Consider the following 20,374-nt stretch of genomic DNA (forward strand, 5'->3'; position numbering starts at 1 on the left):
CGTTTTCAGATTTCAAATAAAAACTCAATCTTTGAAAACAAATTTAACCGTTTTCAAATTTTCAACCCAATTTCAATTCTTTGAAAACAAATTTAACCGTTTTCATGGCCATTGTGATGACGATTCCAAATTATTCGATTCACGATTTTCTAATCCGTGATTCGGAATTTCAAAAACCGTCTTCGGAAACAACACTTTGTTTTCAAAGCCGCCGCAATGTCAACTCAAATCGTCTTTGAAAACAAACTTAAGACAACCTTTTCAACTAACCGACTTCTGATGATCCCTATTCTTCGGGAACCGTCCATAAAGCCACAAATGAATCCTTTTGAAAATTTCTATTTTCGAAAATTTCAGCCCACCTTTCTGATTCAGCCTCGAGTTGATTTCAAGTCAAGTCGTCTAGATAACATCGAGTGTCTGCCGAAGTTAGTACCTACCTTTTGGTCTAGGTCATTTCGCCTAATTGTCGAGACATCTCCAATTATGGCGTTAGGAGAGTCAAAACCTCTCGGGTATTAAACCCATCTTTCCCCTAAATTACGGGTCAAAGGTCAAGTTTGTGTACATGTCTTGTCCAACGGCGTCACGCTAGTAACGCACATCCAAATTGAGTCAGAAGTCGTCTGTCTAGGCATCACTATGCCAAAGTAGACACTCGAGTCTAAATTCAATGTCATGCACCAAGAGTTCAAACACAAGAGGTCATTCACGATCTTTAGTGAACTCATAACCTGGTCACACCGTCGCGTATTCACGACATAACTGCCTTTTATACATATGTGTCGCACTTGCCTTTGTTTGTGCAATACCTTGCCAAGACAAGTTATAACGCCTATCATTATGTCAAATAGGAATCCCTTGGGTTCCATCAATCGCCAACCAGATTCTTAAGAAGCTGATCAACCTTCATCCACCATGACTTCTGCCGAAACCAACAACATGGTCCTTCGACTCCTAGCTACCGTGGAAAACTTGAGCACTCGTCTCTCCCAAGTTGAGGACAAAATGATAAACGGGAATTTTCCCTCTTCTGATATTGAGCAAAGGATTAAGCTCCTTGAAAGCCGGCTACTTGCCATCGACAAAACCAAAACCAGACGACCTCGTAGGTCCTTCCCTGATTTGGGTATGCCTTATGCCACAGCCTTGGAAAGGCTAATCTCCAAAGGAAAGCTCAAACCTATAGGTCCAACTCCAGACCCTTTACCAAACAAGCGAGGTCTAAGATGGAATAGAAACCTCTTTTGCCAATATCACCAAGGTCGCGGACATGACACTGAAATGTGTCTCCTCCTAAAAGGTGCCATCCTTGATATGATCGAAAAGGGCGAGTTACCATTACCTCTCTCAGCAAACAACAAGAACAACAATCCTGAAAACCCTATTGGACACAGTCAGGAATCTTCCCTAGACTGCTCTCACCTCATCTCTCCTGACGATGTGAAAATTCATGCGATTGACGAAGATGGCCTACAAAGCGCTATAATAATGCTCTCCGTCTCCATCAACAACATATTCTCAAAACTGCAAGTGGCTATCGATGATTTAAACACTCGGGTGGCTAATTTGGAGAAGAGGTTTGGTAGTACTGAAAATGAACCTAACCATCAAGGAGAAAACCAACCCTCCATTCACCAACCAACAGCTGTTGAAAATGAGGAGTCATCCGATGGTTCCCACATCCACGAACCTACCAACAAAGAATATGAAATCGCCTAACCAAAATACCAAGCAACATCCCCAAAACTTCCCATTGACAGCAACCAAATCCCGTTTCCGCCCAGGATTGACAAAATCAAAAACAAACACAAAACTCACAAAAACATCCCAAAAAACACCAATGTTGGAACCATGGGAAAACATCAAAGGGTTTTCACAGATCTAGGAATAGCATATGGCGCTGCTCTGGGATACTTGCTTCAGAAGGAATGCTGCAACCCATAGGTCCGACTTCGGACCCACCTGAACACAAAAGAGCCTGTTCATGGAACGAAAATGTATATTGACAATACCATCAAAACAAGGGCCATAACACAGAAGCCTGTTCCAAACTCAAACATGCCATTCAAGATATGATTGAAGCTGGCAAAATCATAATTGCACCTCTCAGTCAAGACAATCCTCCTGAATGTCTCAAATCAAACAGCAAGGTTGAGTGTTCTCAAAGGACATTCACTAAACTCAACACAACCTATGTCGCAGCTCTTCAAAAGCTCATGACTGAAGGGAAGCTACAACCAATCGGGCCCACTCCGGATCCATCTGAAAGCATGAAATCCCGTTTTTGGGACGGCAGTGCCTATTGCCAATATCATCAAGGGAATGGTCATGACACTGAAACATGCTTCAAACTGAAACATGTTATTCAAAATATGATCAACAATCATGAACCGATAGCTTCATCCCTATGCCAACCAAGTGATGAAGACAACCCTAATGAACATCTCTTTCTGCAAGGAGATAAAAGCCTCATCGACTATTGTCCTCATATCATCCCCAATAAGGAGAGTGAAGTGCTCAAGTGGGTCAATGCTCAAAACCAGACATTCAAGCCGCTGGATGATGTGAAAGAGACCTTCGAGGAGGAACATGATGATTAGGAGTCCGTATCTATGATTAAGTCTGAGTCCGAGTCCGAGTCTTAGGCTTTCTCATATCTATCCTAGTGGCTGTCCTTTTATTCCGAAGTGACAAACTGGGGGCTGTCCCTATGATTCACATGTATTCATCGAGTCTGTGCTAAAATCTTATTTATCTAAATAAAAACACGATTTTCAACTATCATATATTCTCCCCTTTACCATTTCCCGTTGACAACGAGAATTGATTTGAGAATTGATTTAAAACAAACAACATGTTCCAATTCAATGTGAGTACACTCGAGTGACGTTCCGTACCGAGTAAGCGGAGGACTCGAAACTCCGTGTCCATTTTCTTTACCTATTCCATGTCTGACAATAGAAACCTTTCAATAGCACCCAATTTAGAACGAGCTTTTATCGAAGGGATTCTACGATGAACCTGGATAACAAACCATAAGATTTCCTTGTTCATGATCAATGACGGAAGGCAAGCCCATTCCCCACAAAAACATCCCATCACCAAATATCAACCGCTCACCAACGGGTACATCCCCGTCTACACCTTTACCTTCCTCGAACGAAGGACGGCAAAAAAATCGATATATCCAAAGCAAAGCCAAAGCGAAAGGCCAAAATCAAAGGCCCAAGCCAATAGCCATTCACCCAAAGTCAAAGCGAAAAGCTAAAATCAAAGGCCCAAGCCAATATCCATTCATCCAAAGCCAAAGCCAAAACAAAGGCAAAAAACCAAAGCCAAAGCGAAAGCCAAGGGAAAAGCCAAAACAAAAACGAGATAGTGAAATTCAAATTCACTATTTTCACAAATTTCAAACGACGGAAATAAAACCGTCAATTTCAAATAAAAAATAAGATAGTGAAATTAAAATTCACTATTTTCACAATTCCAAACAACGGAATTAAAAGCCATCCCATTCAAAAAACGAAATAGTGAAATTCAAATTCGCTATTTTCCCACAATTTCAACTGACGAAATTCAAAACCGTCACTTTTCAAAAAATGAAATAACGAAATTCAAATCCGTTATTTTCCCACAATTTCAAATAACGGAATTAAACCGTCACTTTTCAAACTTCGGACCAACAAGTCCAACACCAACATCCAAAGTCCAGGACCAACAAGTCCAAAGCCCAGGACCCATGAGTCCAACATATAAAGTCCAGGACCAACAAGTCCAAAGCCCAGAACCCATGAGTCCAAAATACCAAGTCCAGGACCAACAAGTCCAAAGCCCAGGACCAATAAGTCCAACACACCAAATCATGGACCAAAAAGTCCAAAACACCAAACACTAAAACCTCAACCAAAACTGCTTCACCCTAAGTCCTTCTAGAGACTGTTACAGGGAGATTTATCTAGGATCCTGGGGATTTCCCTCAAGATCATTGATACCCGTCGTTGTGAGTACCAAAAATAAGATTTATAATTTCCTATTAAGACTAACCTAGGCTAGTGGTAACAGGGTCGAACCACAAGGAGGCAGACGTAATTTCTAGCTGCCTAATAAAAGTCTAAGGTAACAATTGTGGGGGTTGAATTGGATTGGTCTATAGCTAAGAGTAAATAAAGACAATAAATTAAAAAGACGGATCAAACAGATAAAGAAGGGGTACTAGGATGATCGGTTTGTTATAGCTTCGGCGGCAGCATACTAAATAGGTCTAAATCAAAACACATGAGGCGGGAAATAAAGAGGTCCTCTCGGTCCACTCTTAACAAATAGCATCTTTCGATCTCGCTATAGGTCCCTAATATCACTAATACTAACTTTCGTCCTGAAAAGTGATTTACGGTCTAAACTTTACCTATCTTTCGATCTTAGTTTAGTTTAGTCATTTTAATTGATGGTCTAACAACTGTCCCTATCTCTCGATCTAATGGGTCAGTCATATCCTAAACATCCAACTAGTCGTGTGCACTCGATTCATCGAATTAAGAATTAAAACAATTAAAACGAAAATAAAAACCTCACGTAGTCAGTCGATCGACCGGGTAGGGTGGTCGATCGACCAACACGCGAATCAGGCCATGTTCTTTATAATGCCGCCTACGCTATAATTCCCCTACATCCTAGCACAATTGATTTACCTACTCATGCTGATGGGTATAACAACAATAAAACTAATGGAATAAACAAAAGAATTCATACTTGAAACGATAAAATAAACAATTGACATAAACGATGATAAAGGTTTCGGGAGACTAACTAACAATTCTATACTATAAGCAATAAAGTAATGAAACTGAAAATAGGGCAGGAAGAATATCGAAATTGCAGAGGAACGATTGAGAAACGAAAATTCCGATGCTAAACAATATTCCAAACCCTAATTATCAAACTAAATGTTACTGTATAAAAACTTGATTAAAAACTGAATGATGAAACTTAGATAAAAACTGGATCCTGTATCTGATGTTCTAGGTTACGTTATATAGCAAACATACGTAACACTTATTATCAAAACCTAAACATAGTGGGCTTCAAGTTCCTCGATCTTTTAATTCTCGTCTGGAATAGCAGATTGGTCGATCGACTGCAAGGACTGGTCGATCGACTGAATAGCAATGAGCAGTAGCTTCTGGAACCCGCAGGTTGGTCGATCGACTGATGGCAGTGGTCGATCGACTGCTTGAGCTGCTACTTGACTTCTACAATTTCGTGGATTTGTCTTTCGGGCCTTGAATTGCGCACCAAGCTCGTTCCTCGGGTGAATAATTCACGTCAAATGCAATGCAGGATACTCGGGGACGGATTTAGCTCGATTTCCGCTGGATTCTTCACATTTCTGCAATAATGTACAAAAATACGGAAGTAGACGGAAATAGGGAGAAATGTAGCATAAACTACATGAATGAGCTCTGAAATACGTGTAAAATGGGATGTAAAACATCATATAAAAGACACGCATCAAACTTCCCCAAACCAAACCCTTGCTTGTCCCCAAGCAAGAACTAGACTCGATCTAATGACCTAATGAAACGAGTTCAATCTCAGAGCGAAGTGCAACATGTAAAACCTAAACTAATTTAATGCACAACCAACAATCAATTAGCAAATGAATCATGCAAACGAGTTATGAAGTCGTTAGATACTGCTGAACCGTCAACTGTAGAGACTTTATCAAATCGGACTCTCACGGGTCGCTCGTATCACTCAATAAGCACAGGTGAAAAATGTAAGATAGAAAGAAGAAAATATGTAATGACTCTCACCTAACTACGACCTATAAGAACATGCCTGCAGTCTAATATGAAAGCAATCTCTACAACCGTACATACGCATTCCAACCAACAAGAGACCATGACACGTGCCGAGGTATATATTTGGATATGTGAGGTATGGGTAAGAAGAGGCAAAACATTTATAGGAAAGTGGAGGTACAGGTGATCAAGCTAGTACCGAAATGGAACCATATGGCAACATCCAACTTCTTGCTCAAAAACAAATGAAACGGTGCTATAGCAAGCACAAATCTCACAATCTCCAGTATAAAAGTAATCAACCAACTCCCCATAAGATACAAATGAATCATGGGAGCAAAAATCGCCATAAGATAAAGGCTTGAATTATGCGAAATTGATTCCTTTGCTTTTCCTCGAACCTCAGTCGATCGACCAAAAGGAGCAGTCGATCGACTGCACGAACAGTACAGAACTCTTTTTTTTTCTTTTCGAATCATTTTTTCATCTTTTTTTTTTCTTTTCTTATTTCTTTCTTTCCTCCTTTTCGTCTTTCCAACAATATCTCAAACATTAGCATATGCTACCAAAAACTAAGTAACAATCCCAAGAACACAGACTACTAGTTTGACAAGGGCAGGCTAAATGTAGGATGTAGTAATGGGACAAAAAGGCTGTTTTTGGCAGTGTGGGGTTCATGGGCAAAACGAATAAGGGGAAACCTCTACCACATGTGTCAACTAACCACAGACCGTATGCGTACAGGTATTAAGCAGATTAAGTTCATATTTATGCACATTTATGTGACATGCCTCATAAGGAGTACTACTCACATTCCTAAATAAACTGGTCATAGATGTCACCAGTTATAAGCTCTAAACCTCAGAAAATGATGTAGCTTGCCAATTTTCTAAGTCAAGTCTCAAGTCCAGCAAATAATTAACGAAAACTCGTAGATATGCACTTATACGATTCTACTAATAACATGATGATAAGCAAGGCTCAGGCAAAACAGGTGCAAAATGCAATATCATCCTTGAAATACTACCGTTCCGAATCAACCTATATGCTAAAATAAACGTGCATTTTTTGAAATTTTTGAAATTTTTCAATTTTTGTATTTTGTATAACTGAGAAATGAAATAAACAATGCAAAACAGAACTGTAAACGTGAATGCAAGCAAATGATATGCGACGCAAAACCCTTCCCCAAACCAAATCGCACAATGTCCCCATTGTGCAAAATCATGTAATGAAGAAAAGAGAAATGGGAATTTGCGAGAAAATAAAATAAAAAAGACATGAAGTGGAAATCAGGAACTCACAAGACTTTAAGCGCAGCAAAGGAAACCTCCCCAAACCAGCGTGAGCTAGGAGGTTTCAGTAGCCAGCAGTGCTACTAAAAGGTACCTGAAAGACAAATAAAACCCACGCATAAAATCGAGTAGACAATTTTGAAGCGGTAAAATATGTGCACAAATGAGAAAATTAGAAGAAATAAATAATTTGACGGAAAGTAAAGTGGAGTATAAAACTCCCTTAAGTCCGCATATCGACCAAACACAGCAGGGGAGAGGTCGTGAACAGGTACAGCAGCGTCCCTGGTCGATCGACCAGAAGAGGCAGTCGATCGACCAATGTCTCAGGAACAGTAGCTCCTGGAAAGTGCAACTCAGTCGATCGACCAATGTAGCCAGTCGATCGACTGAGAATACTGCTGTATTCCTTATTTCTTCGTATTTGCTCAATTACTTGAGCTAAGGAGGTCTAAAAACCTACAAGTGCACAATAATACGCGCCCAAAATTGCGCAAAACCCAGAATAAAGTCTCAAATGTATCAAATCCTAAGCAAGCAGAATAAAATGCGAAGTTTCGCGCACACCAAAGCAATAAAAAGTGTCTAACAAAAGCAAATAAAATGAAGTTTATAAAGAGCTCGATCAACTAATAGTTGATCAAGAATGGCCACGGTATGGCCCACTTCGTCGGCTTCTGGCTACTAGAGGTAGCCTCAACGGTACTTATTTGATCAGCTGCACCATCCTTAGCTTCCACGTCCGCTGAACTCAATGGGTCAACACTCTCATCATCTCCCCAGTCGATGATCTCTTCGGGCTTGTCAGAATCCAAATCAGACTCTCTGGCTTTGACCGGCTCGTCATCAACTTCCTCATCAATTCCATAGCTCAGGCAACCAAGACCTCCTCTTTGAATGATCGGCTTCTTTACAGTTGAAGCAACTTGCAGCACTTCCTTCCCCAAACCAGCTCCTGCAACATCTAAAACAACAGATTCTTCCTCCTTTTTGCTCCCAGTCTGGGGCGGAGGTGTCAACACAGAAGTAGTGATAGAGATAGGCAATTCAGGAAGCACAAAGTACGATTTCTTTTCAGAAACCGTATTACAAGTCACAGGCCACATGGGGTCCTTTTTCTTAGCAGGTTGGGCCAAAACAATGGAGTGCTTTCCCACTTTGAAAGTCAAGGTTCCTAGACCGACATCTATGACTGCACCAGCAGTGTGCAGAAATGGCCTACCCAAAATAATGGGAATATGGGCATCCTCAGGCATATCAAGGACCACAAAGTCTACAGGGAAGAAAAACTTCCCTATTTGGACAAGGATGTCCTCTAAGACTCCTATGGGTTGGACCGCAGAGCGCACGGCCATCTGGACGGTCATGTCGGTCACTGCAAACCTAGTCAGTTTAAGCTTTCTAGCTAGACTCAAAGGCATGACGCTTATACTGGCTCCTAAGTCACATAATGCCTTCTCAATAGAGAACGTACCTATATTGCAAGGAACAGAAAAGCTACCCGGGTCCTCTAGCTTATGGGGTGCAGTGTGAGACAGATAAGAGCATGACTCTTTGGTTAATGCGATAGTATGGACATTTTCAAGTGACTTTTTCTTAGACAGGATTTGTTTCATGAATTTAGTGTAGGCAGGCACTTGATTGACCAACTCAAGGAAAGGTACTTGTACATTCAAACTACGGATAACCTTTTCAAATTTATTGAAAGATACCTGTTCTTTTGTCGGCACTAGTCTCTCCGGATATGGGGCAGTAAGAAGTACCTTAGCCCTCTCCTCTAAATCGCGCGTGCCGGTATTCGTGGACTTAGGTTAGAAGTCCACCACCTTCTCCTTATTGAAGCTTGAACCCTCCTCAGATCGTCTCAAATGTGAGCCATTGACCGTCACCGGATCGAACTTCGGAGCCGGGACTGACCCATCAGCACTCGGGTCTTTCCCCAATATTTTCGGGATTGTCGTGCCCTGAAACAAATGATCCCTCAGATTATCGGGCATTGAAGGACGAAATTTATCGCTATCAGCAGTGATCTTGGTCGATCGACCACTATCCTCAGTCGATCGACCGAGGTGTACAGTTCCAGAAGCTGTTGTAACCCGCGTATCAGTCGATCGACCGGGTGTATCAGTCGATCGACTGATATACCTGGTAGACGCCTTTTTCTTTGAATTATTCATTACAGCTTTCTTTTGACTCGGATCTGCCTCATTCTTTTCAACAGCGTCCTCGACCATGGCAGGCCCCTCCGGGGTGGACCCACTCCTCAACGTGATAGCGTTTAGGGTCTCCTTTTGGTCGGTTTGAGTCGGTAAGTGTCCCGGAGCTCGAGTGGTACTCTTACTAGCCAATTGAGCAATTTGGCTCTCTAGTAGCTTCATCCCGGCCTCTCTTGCTTGGAACTCCTTCAGCAACAAGTTCTTGAACTCAGCAAAATCAGAACTGTGGGATTGTTGTTGCTGCTGCGGCACATAAGAAGGTTTTTGATATTGTTGTTGCTTTTGATGAGGGGGCACATAGGGTTGTTTTGCGGAGGTGGAGTTGGATTCGGACATTCGGCTACTCCACCTCAGGTTGGGATGAACATTTGGCTCATAGTAGGTGTTTGTCTGCCTATAATGTTGAAAGGCAAGACAAGATTCAAAGGGACTAGGGCAATTCTTCAAACGTGTCCCTCAACTCCGCACCTTTCGGCACGAAAGGACCGTCGACACAAAGCATTTACTTGGTAAATACCCCCTTTGAAGCTCCTCCTAATTCATATTTTTCAAATCTCGCAGTGAGAGCTTCAAGTGCGAACAGAGGAGGATTCAGCGGCTCTTCTCTGGTTCCCCTCCGGAATTCCCATACTCGGCCTTGTGGGTGGCTAGATCGTCGATGATCTTCCACCCCTTGGTCTCTCCCAAGTTCTCAGCAAATCGGCCATTGGCTCTGACATCCAAAATAGCCCTCTCGATCGTCATCTGACCCATTATAGAAATGATTGCACAAGCTCCATTTTTCGAAACCATGGTGCGGTATGGTTCGCACCAGCTTCTTGAATCGGACCCATGCCTCGTGGAAGTTCTCATCCGGCCCTTGTTTGAAACTCGTGATTTGAGCTCTAATAGCAATCGTCTTTGAAGCAGAAAAGTACTTCTTGTAGAATGTCAATGCCAAGGAATTCCAGTCGGTGATTCCATGAGCAGCTCGATCCAGATCTCTATACCACTCCCTTGCAGCATCACGGAGCGAGAAAATGAACATGGTCTCCTTGATCTGGTCTTGGGTCACGCCGGCTGGTGGGGGTATGGAACAAGCAATGAGTCAATAAATGTCTCCATATGCTTAGCCGCATCTTCATTTGCGCTCCCCGAATCTAGTTTCTCTCAACCATACTAATGTATGAAGGCTTTGGTTCGAATTTCCTGTCATCTCCTGGTAATTCGAACCCCTTATATAAATTTGCAGTTGTCGGCTCAGAATGACTAGCTATACTTGCTTCCTCAGCCATGACTGGAATTTCTGGAGAAGTGACTGTCTCGGCTGAAGAGGTGGAAACGGGTGAAGAATGTGGATCTTCCTCGAACAGCTCGTTCTCGTAATAGCTTGACAGAGTACTCGGCTCTTTCTCGTCGGTAATATCCTTTGTGATCGTCTCAACTCGCGCAAAGATTTCTCAATCTCAGGATTGAATGGTACTAGTTCACCACCCTGTGACCTGCGCATAAGAGGAAACTACAAAAAGAATATAAAAAGAGTTTAAGGAACAGAAGTCCCTTAAACTAAGAAAGACTAAATTAAAACAACTAAAAATTAGAACTATTGCCTCCCCGGCAACGGCGCCAAAATTTGATACCCGTCGTTGTGAGTACCAAAAATAAGATTTATAATTTCCTATTAAGACTAACCTAGGCTAGTGGTAACAGGGTCGAACCACAAGGAGGCAGACGTAATTTCTAGCTGTCTAATAAAAGTCTAAGGTAACAATTGTGGGGGTTGAATTGGATTGGTCTATAGCTAAGAGTAAATAAAGACAATAAATTAAAAAGACGGATCAAACAGGTAAAGAAGGGGTACTAGGATGATCGGTTTGTTATAGCTTGGCGGCAAAGATACTAAACAGTCTAAATCAAAACACATGAGGCGGGAAATAAAGAGGTCCTCTCGGTCCACTCTTAACAAATAGCATCTTTCGATCTCGCTATAGGTCCCTAATATCACTAATACTAACTTTCGTCCTGAAAAGTGATTTACGGTCTAAACTTTACCTATCTTTCGATCTTAGTTCAGTTTAGTCATTTTAATTGATGGTCTAACAACTGTCCCTATCTCTCGATCTAATGGGTCAGTCATATCCTAAACATCCAACTAGTCGCGTGCACTCGATTCGTCGAATTAAGAATTAAAACAATTAAAACGAAAATAAAAACCTCACGTGGTCAGTCGATCGACCGGGTAGGGTGGTCGATCGACCAACACGCGAATCAGGCCGTGTTCTTTATAATGCCGCCTACGCTATAATTCCCCTACATCCTAGCATAATTGATTTAGCTACTCATGCTGATGGGTATAACAACAATAAAACTAATGGAATAAACAAAAGAATTCATACTTGAAACGATAAAATAAACAATTGACATAAACGATGATAAAGGTTTCGGGAGACTAACTAACAATTCTATACTATAAGCAATAAAGTAATGAAACTGAAAATAGGGCAGGAAGAATACCGAAATTGCAGTGGAACGATTGAGAAACGAAAATTCCGATGCTAAACAATATTCCAAACCCTAATTATCAAACTAAATGTTACTGTATAAAAACTTGATTAAAAACTGAATGATGAAACTTAGATAAAAACTGGATCCTGTATCTGATGTTCTAGGTTACGTTATATAGCAAACATACGTAACACTTATTATCAAAACCTAAACATAGTGGGCTTTAAGTTCCTCGATCTTTTAATTCTCGTCTGGAATAGCAGATTGGTCGATCGACTGCAAGGACTGGTCGATCGACTGAATAGCAATGAGCAGTAGCTTCTGGAACCCGCAGGTTGGTCGATCGACTGATGGCAGTGGTCGATCGACTACTTGAGCTGCTACTTGACTTCTACAATTTCGTGGATTTGTCTTTCGGGCCTTGAATTGCGCACCAAGTTCGTTCCTCGGGTGAATACTTCACGTCAAATGCAATGCAGGATACTCGGGGATGGATTTAGCTCGATTTCCATTGGATTCTTCACATTTCTGCAATAATGTACAAAAATACGGAAGTAGACGGAAATAGGGAGAAATGTAGCATAAACTACATGAATGAGCTCTGAAATGCGTGTAAAATGGGATGTAAAACATCATATAAAAGACACGCATCAATCATAATCAAAAGTGCTTCACCCCTAAGTCCTTCTAGAGACTGTTACAGGGTGACCTATCTAGAATCCTGGGAATTCCCCTCAAGATCATAACCAACATCGCTTCACCCTTAAGTCCTTCTAAAGACTGTTATAGGGAGAACTATCCAGGCTTCTGAGGATTCCCCTCAAGCTCGTAACATCACGCCTTAACCTTTAAGGTCCAGACATGGGAATCTGATCCCACATTATTTACCAACCATTTCGTGCTCAGGCCACATCAAGCCGGAGACCCCATTCTGCACCACATTACAGGCCGTAACCCACCGGCCTAAAAACCACAAAATATAAATTCCAGACTTTTATCTGTCAAACAAACCTTTTATTACAAGGCTCCACATTCCATAATGTCGAAGCCATTTTCACTCTGACCCAAATACGGAGTCTTCAAAAAACATTGCTCCCTGGAACGGGACATGCACATTTCATTCTTAGGGTCCACTTTTTAGTGTGCTCACTTAACAAGAAACCTTTTCACAAATTATGCCTCTTCGATTCATGATCAAGAGGGATTTCTCTCCAATCAACCTTTGAGTCACCAAACGGAATTCACCAACGTGACCCTCAACTCCAGATTTTTATCTGTCAAACAAACCTTTTATTACCAAGCTCCACATTCCATAATGTCGAAGCCTTTTTCACCCTGACCCAGATACGGAGTCCTCGAATGCTTTGCTACCGAGAACGGGATATACCCAATCTACCCTTAGGGTCCACTTTTTAGTGTGCTCACATGATAAGGAACTTTTCACAAATTACACCTCTTCGATTCATGATCAAGGAGGAATTCTCTCAAATCAATTTTTCCAGTCACCAAACGAAATTTACCGTCGTGACCCTCACACTTTAAGGTCCTAACATCTCGCTTAGGCAAACACATTCAGAACTACGATCTGGTTTAATTTCACTTCACGTGAATACGTAGGCAGTCCCTCAAGGACACAACCATATACCTCAAAATCACTTTAAGGTCCTAACAACTCGCTTAGGCACACACACTCAGAACTACGATCTGGTTTGATTTCACAAACACGTGAATACGTAGGCAGTTCTATTACTAGGGCACAACCACACCCCCACACACATTCAATTTTCATACCTTCAATTTGCAACCCATTGCACAAAAAGCTCAGAACTACGAACTGGTTTGATTTCGCAAACACGCGAATACGTAGGCAATTCCCCAACAAGGACACAACCGCATACCCCTTTTAATCGCAACCATCAACATCAATCCTCAAAAGCAGCCCACCCAGCCGCAAAAATTAATCTTATACTTCTTTACTGGGGGCTTCTTCTTTAAGACGTCGCCTATTCCTTGTTTGTCAAATTCTCACCTTCCCACTCTGGGGGCTTCTCTTTCAAGACGCCACCCGTCCTTTAACCTCAAACATCTTTTAAGTCTCAACTACAGTCCAAAATAAACTACCCATAGCTTAATGCTCGGTTCGGACGACGACAAGGTCTTTGTTCTGCTCTCCGAATCATTATACCTCGAAAAGGGATCTCAAACAAGAAAATGGTGGCGAGGATTTCTGGAGAATATAATCAATTCATGTTCCCCAACCGACCGGATCTTCTACTCCGATGATCTAATGCGCGTTGTCACCCTCTTTTGGCTAAGGAGTTGTACAAACATAAGCAAAGTCTGTCAGAGTCACCCGTGCTGTGTCGATACTAAGTCTGTATCACGTTCACGACCGTCTGTTTGTCAGGCTGTCAGTATGCGTCCGTGTGAGTCAATGTCGCAACGGTTACGTTTCTTCAATCCATCAAATTTCGGGTCTACCACCAACAAGACTCAATATCAAATCTCACAACTTTCAAAGCTCCTATCTCCCCTCGTGTGAGATATTACATGCTAGTTGCTTCTATGCTAATTGCTCACATGCTTATGTGCTTATATACTTGCGGGCCTACGTGATTGTCTATGCGACTGCGTATTTGTATGGTCACTAACCATGCAGATAATCTTGAGAATAAAAGCGCACTCCAGCTGAGTACTGGGTCCTTCCCAACAAGCGCCGACTCATCAAGTCCAAGGGTTCTATTACATGGCATACACTGCCTCTCAACGAGCGGCAAATCATATCCCCGGCGAGTCCTGAGAAGTTTCTAACTTCCCAGCGAGTGCCTGCCTATTTTCAAATGGAAGTCACACAGGTCTTTCGAAGATCCTTGCAACATCATTCATCATCCTGACACAGCGCTCTCCCTAAATGGTTTTCCAGAGAGCCTTGCTTAGATGATTTATCCCCACGGAGTTCATTTAGGACCCCAGCAAGTTGGAGTTCGTTGCTCCCTAGCCGAACCTATCAACGTCAACCTGGTTGGAAGTCATTACCAGACAATATCTTGGAATAAGCCCGATGTTTCAGGCTAATTCCCACAGTCGATCTTTCGATCATCCATGGCTGGCGAGCCTCAAAACGCACCTTCAACACAGCTGGCGAGCCTTTGCATGCTCACAAGAAGCAGTTCAAGGACATATCCCGAAAATTCCTCAGGTATGACTCCTTCCTATGGCTGGCGAGCCTCAAAACGCACCACCTTCAAACCGGCTGGCGAGCCTTTGCGCGCAAAAGATTCAAGGACGTATCCAGAAGATGTCTCATGTATGACTCGTTCTTATGGCTGGTGAGCCTTTATACGTATTCTAATGAACTTTAAACGACCCGAATCGAAAGTCGACAGACTCTAAAATGTTCCCGATGGCAGGTCTTTGACTCGAATCCCCGAGTCGCCTCGACGTCGCCCTTCCCGACGGCAGGTCCTTGGCTCAAACCCTTTTGAGTGGTCTCGACGTCGCAATAGTCTTCAGGTTGTAATCTTTGATTGACCTGGAGGCTATACTTTGACTTTCGCCCCGTCCAAGCCTCAGTCAAAGTGGGGGCTCTGTAGATACCCAGTATCTGCACCTTCCAAAAACCACCCGATGATGATCGGACTGTAAAGTGTTATTGATATGCGTGCATGGATTGGCTATACATTAGACGGTTTAATGCACTACTCGAATATGAAAAATGATTTCAAAAGTTTTCTAACTTCATTTGCATTAAATTAACACTATTTAGAGTAAAAACAGTCTCCGGACTCAAAATCGACTCAGAAACCAGCAACTCGAGTCAACCTGAGTCAACCCGAATCAACCCAAATCCCGAATGTCAAAAATAATGCCATTAATACCATTATCATGTCATTTCCATTAAAATGACCCTAATTAGAGTCAAAACCGACACCGTGCCAAAACCCGACTCAGAAACCCGCAACTCGAGTCAACCTGAGTCAAACCGAGTCAAACCAAATCTCGAATGTCGAAAATAATGCCATGAATTTCTTTATCATGTCATTTCCATTAAAACGACCCTAATTAGAGTCAAAGCCGTCACCGAGCCAAAAACCGACTCGAAATTCAAATCCCGACTCACACGGGTCAAAGCCGAGTCAAGCACAAAAAACACCTACCCCAAGTAACACCCAAAATCATCTTATTAGATGCCCATATTGTTACACGACATCTCATTTCAATACCACAAACCAAACAATGGATGGAGCAAAAGCCACGTCCAAATTGAAAGGGACAATACACCCACTTGTATCTCAAGGTAGCTCGCGCCTCTTTAGGGTGTCTGCTTAGTCTCTAAGCAAACACAACCGACCTACCTCCCCACATTTCTCTATAAATACCACCCATCACACACCATAATCCTTACGCGAGAGTCCGCCCCCTCCTTCTCCCTTAAACTTCTAGACCCGACTTCCTAAGTCACAAAATCGACACGTGTTTACGACCTACCGATCGTAAACACAAGCCTTACACATATTGTTTGGTACCGTCGCCGTGCATTCGACCGACCCATTTGACCAACTCAATTCATCAATCAACATGTTTTAAATAACATATTTTCAACTCATTTTCAAAACCAAATCCTTTTTTAAGGCACTCTTTTTAAACTTCTTTGATCGCGAGTAGTCACAACGAGAAAACCGTCTCTAAAATCGTCTACGTCGCAAACACCAATACACGTAAGTTTGAGGGTGTAAATATCTCACCTATTTCATGTCTCTACTGTTTTTATGAGTTTATGAGCATGAACAATGCATAACACGATTCAAACATAGGTTAGACGAGCCTTAACCGAGTTTTCGCCCGAGACAGAAGCCCTTTGCTATGCAAAAAGGCTCGCGCCTCTTGTGGGTTCTCGGGTCAGACTCAAACGTGTTTGTTCTCGTCTTTCCTCTTTCTTTCATTTCTTATTTACAATCGGTTTTTACCATTTCAAATGTCTTAATTCATTTTTATGACAAACTTTTTAGCCATAAATTATAATCATCCTTGGTTCCATATACCATGACGGTTTAATCCGTGACTCGGTGATATTAACTGGTTAATTACATTTTAAAAGAAATTCTTTTCTTTTATTTACCATTTTAATTCATTTTTATGATAAACATATTTTGACCATTACAAAAATCATCCTTGGTTCTTTATACCATGACGGTTTATTCCGTGACTCGGTGATATTATTTGGTTAATTACAAATTAAAGGGTATTTTAAACACCTTTTATTTTATTTACCATTTTTCTCATTTGTTTACATTTGTAAATATATTAGTCATAATTCATAATCATCCTTGGTTATTTATACCATGTCGGTTTAATCCGAGTACGATGATTAACTTGACTAATTACAAAGAAATGAACTTAACATGATTAGTTCAAATCAAATATTTTACATTTTTGTTTGTAAACTATACTTTTCAAACATGCAAATCCGACAACAAATGTTAATAACACAATAGTAATTATTCCGAATCATGCAAACAACATTTGCAAATCTTTCATCATAAATACGGTTTTAAATAACCTTTTCAAGAACCAGGAGATACCCCCTTAGGTCGGCTCATGGCTCGCGTCCCAAGCGGCCGTCTTTTTCCATCTTTCAAAACCAGGGCAGAGCCCTTTATCTCGCCAATAGGCTCGCGCCTTAACAGGGCTGCCTGACACTGTTCTGTCCCATTTTGGTACTTGTCTACGACGATCCCGATTACGGTTTATCCGAATACGTGACGGATCAGATTGACAAGTTTATGTTTTTTACACTTTGTCATTTGACACCCTTTTTCAATAAATGGATCGTGTTAAGCATCATAACCCGAACTTGGTAAATGGATGTTTAATTTCCGTTTTCACATGTAAATCAAACTAAATCCAACTTGACATCTTATGCTTGATATTTGGATTAACAAACCGACTTAGAAAGCTCACATGTTAGGTTAACACTTTTGGATGTGCATTCATGCATTTACACCATTTTATCAACTTTTGCACTTAAACAACCACGATCGACCAGTAGAGGCCGCTAACGCGGGCGGGATTGGGTGTCCGATTAAAGGGCTTCCCAATACGTACCCTCACCCCTTACTCAGAACCTTTGGATAGTGAATGGCCTTATCCAGGGCCCACGAGAGTCATTTTAGGCATAGAATGCTAAAAGGGGGACGAGTCCTTATCTTTAGTACCTATGTCAAACACCGCTTTTTGCCTTGATTGACCTAGGTATAAAGTGGATTCAAACGGGTTCCAGGCATCCCATAATTGCTTGGTGGCGACTCCGAACATCTCTAATCGTTTCGAGACCTTTACCGAGACGAAACCGACCGATCAAAAGCGATCCGGTCGAAAGCATTTTTGCGCCGTCGAGCGTGGCTTTTAAAAGACCGCTGCATGTCCACAGATTGGCTTGGCGTGCAGATGGCCCGTGACCGCAGATCGGTAGGTGGCCCAAATCCCTAGACCGGCCTGTGGCCCATGTCCACAATTGTTGACCGTTTTAGCAAAATGGCTCACTTTATTGCTTGTAAGAAAACGGAGGATACAGCTAGTATGGCCGAGCTCTATTTCAAGGAAGTGGTCAAACTCCATGGCATTCCCAAGTCTATTGTCTCGGATAGGGACTCTAAATTCATGAGCCACTTTTGGAGAACCTTATGGAAATTACTCAAGACTAGGTTGCTCTTTAGCACCTCCCACCATCCCCAAACCGATGGTTAAACCGAGATCACCAACAAAACCTTGGGAAGGATACTAAGATGCACGGTTACAAAGTCCTTGAAAGATTGGGACCTCAAGCTAGCTCAAGCCGATTTTTTATTCAAACGAGCTCCCTTCACCACCACGGGCAAGTCTCCATTCGAGGTGGTCTATGGCATCAACCCAATGATGCACATGGATTTGGAACCCATCAAGAGGAACACTATTGATTATGATGCTAAGAAGAGGGTTGAAAAAATGCTCCATATCCATGAACAAGTCAAGAAGCAAATTGAGAGGAGTAATGAGGTTCACAAAGCTAAGTCCAAGGGTTCTAGGAGGTCCAAGAATTTCGAGCCCGGAGATCTTGTATGGTCATCTAAGAAAAGAAAGATTTCCCGACAAAAGAAAGAACAAACTCATGCTAAGAGCCGATGGTCCATTTCAAATACTTGAGAAAATTGGTCTTAATGCCTACAAGCTCAACCTTCCCGGGGATTATGGGGTACATGGTACATTCAACATTGGGGATTTAAGTCCTTATTATGAAGAGCTTAGTGATGATAATGTCGAGGATTTGAGGATAAATCCTTTTCAAGAAGGGGAGATTGAAGCAAAACAAGCCACATCTAGTCCCCTTGAACCCGGTTTTGGACCATCACACAATTTAAGGTCCAAAACAAAATCCGACTAAGAACATGTGGGACTTTTTGGCCTAGGATCCTCCTATGAAGAGTTTGGAGCACTTTTCCCTATGATCTTTTGTCCTAAGAGGATTTGAATCATGTTCAAACAAGGGAAGTAAAACCGGGTGGACCAAGGCTACACGGTTTGCAATGTCAAGTACAAGGGTCGCTTTCAAGCTTCCCAATTTGTCCAAGACAACTTCTTGCCTTCTCCTTACATGCTCTAGCTCTTTTACACTCTTTTGGCCAGTCCATGTGAAGCTTCCAAGCTTGATTAATAAGCATTGTCCCATTAGTTTACCTTCTTGTTTTTTCTATTTGATTTTTAACTTGTGTAAGAACTTTGTGTAAGGCCTTGGGGCCACTTTTGTACCGGTTTTTTTAAGGTCTTTTGGACCGTTAGATGCTAGGCTAGATGAATGGTGAGGATTGCTTGGCTTGCCTATAAAAACAAGGCTTTCCTCATGCATTTTTCAGATTTGATGAATTAAAGATTAAGAGTGAAAACTTTGTTTTTCTCCAAACATTCTTTGCTTAGTGCAAGAAGGCCCTCTATTACTTAGAGTTGAGTGATTCCATTGCTTAGTGCTTGGATTCCTCTTAGGCTTAATCTGGCGGCTTAGTGCTTAGATTAAGTCATATCCCGAGTCACTCAATTATAATCATTCTTGCGATACAACCGTGTTGTTCAAGTTAGTTCGTGGTTTCAGACAGTCCAACCGAGTGTTCAAAAACGAGTCCTAAAGTTTCTGCTCAAATTTTAGCCCTTTTAATCACAATTAAACAGTCTGTTTCATTGTCCAAATCGAGTCCAATTCGTCCACAAATCGAGTCTTGAGCGTTTTACTTCAGCATCGACTACAGCAAGGCAGTCTCTTTCCAGAATGACCTTTGTATGGCCCATTCGCACCGCTTCGATGACGCCTTCCAGGACCGCAGATGCCTCAGCTACAAAAGGGTCCCATTCCTGCATCAAAACCGACGAAATACCCCTTATGACCTTACCCTGCTCGTCCCGACACACCACTACTAAGCTCACCTCATTCCCCTCCTTGACTCGCGCATCTACATTCACCTTCACAAACCTATCTTGCGGTGCACTCCACCTCTTCCTCATAGCCATCCCCTCGCGCCCTTGCTTCTCTTCACGTCCTCTCTCACGC

The sequence above is a fragment of the Silene latifolia genome, chromosome 2, assembly GCF_048544455.1.
Source record: "Silene latifolia isolate original U9 population chromosome 2, ASM4854445v1, whole genome shotgun sequence".
Taxonomy (NCBI): domain Eukaryota; kingdom Viridiplantae; phylum Streptophyta; class Magnoliopsida; order Caryophyllales; family Caryophyllaceae; genus Silene; species Silene latifolia.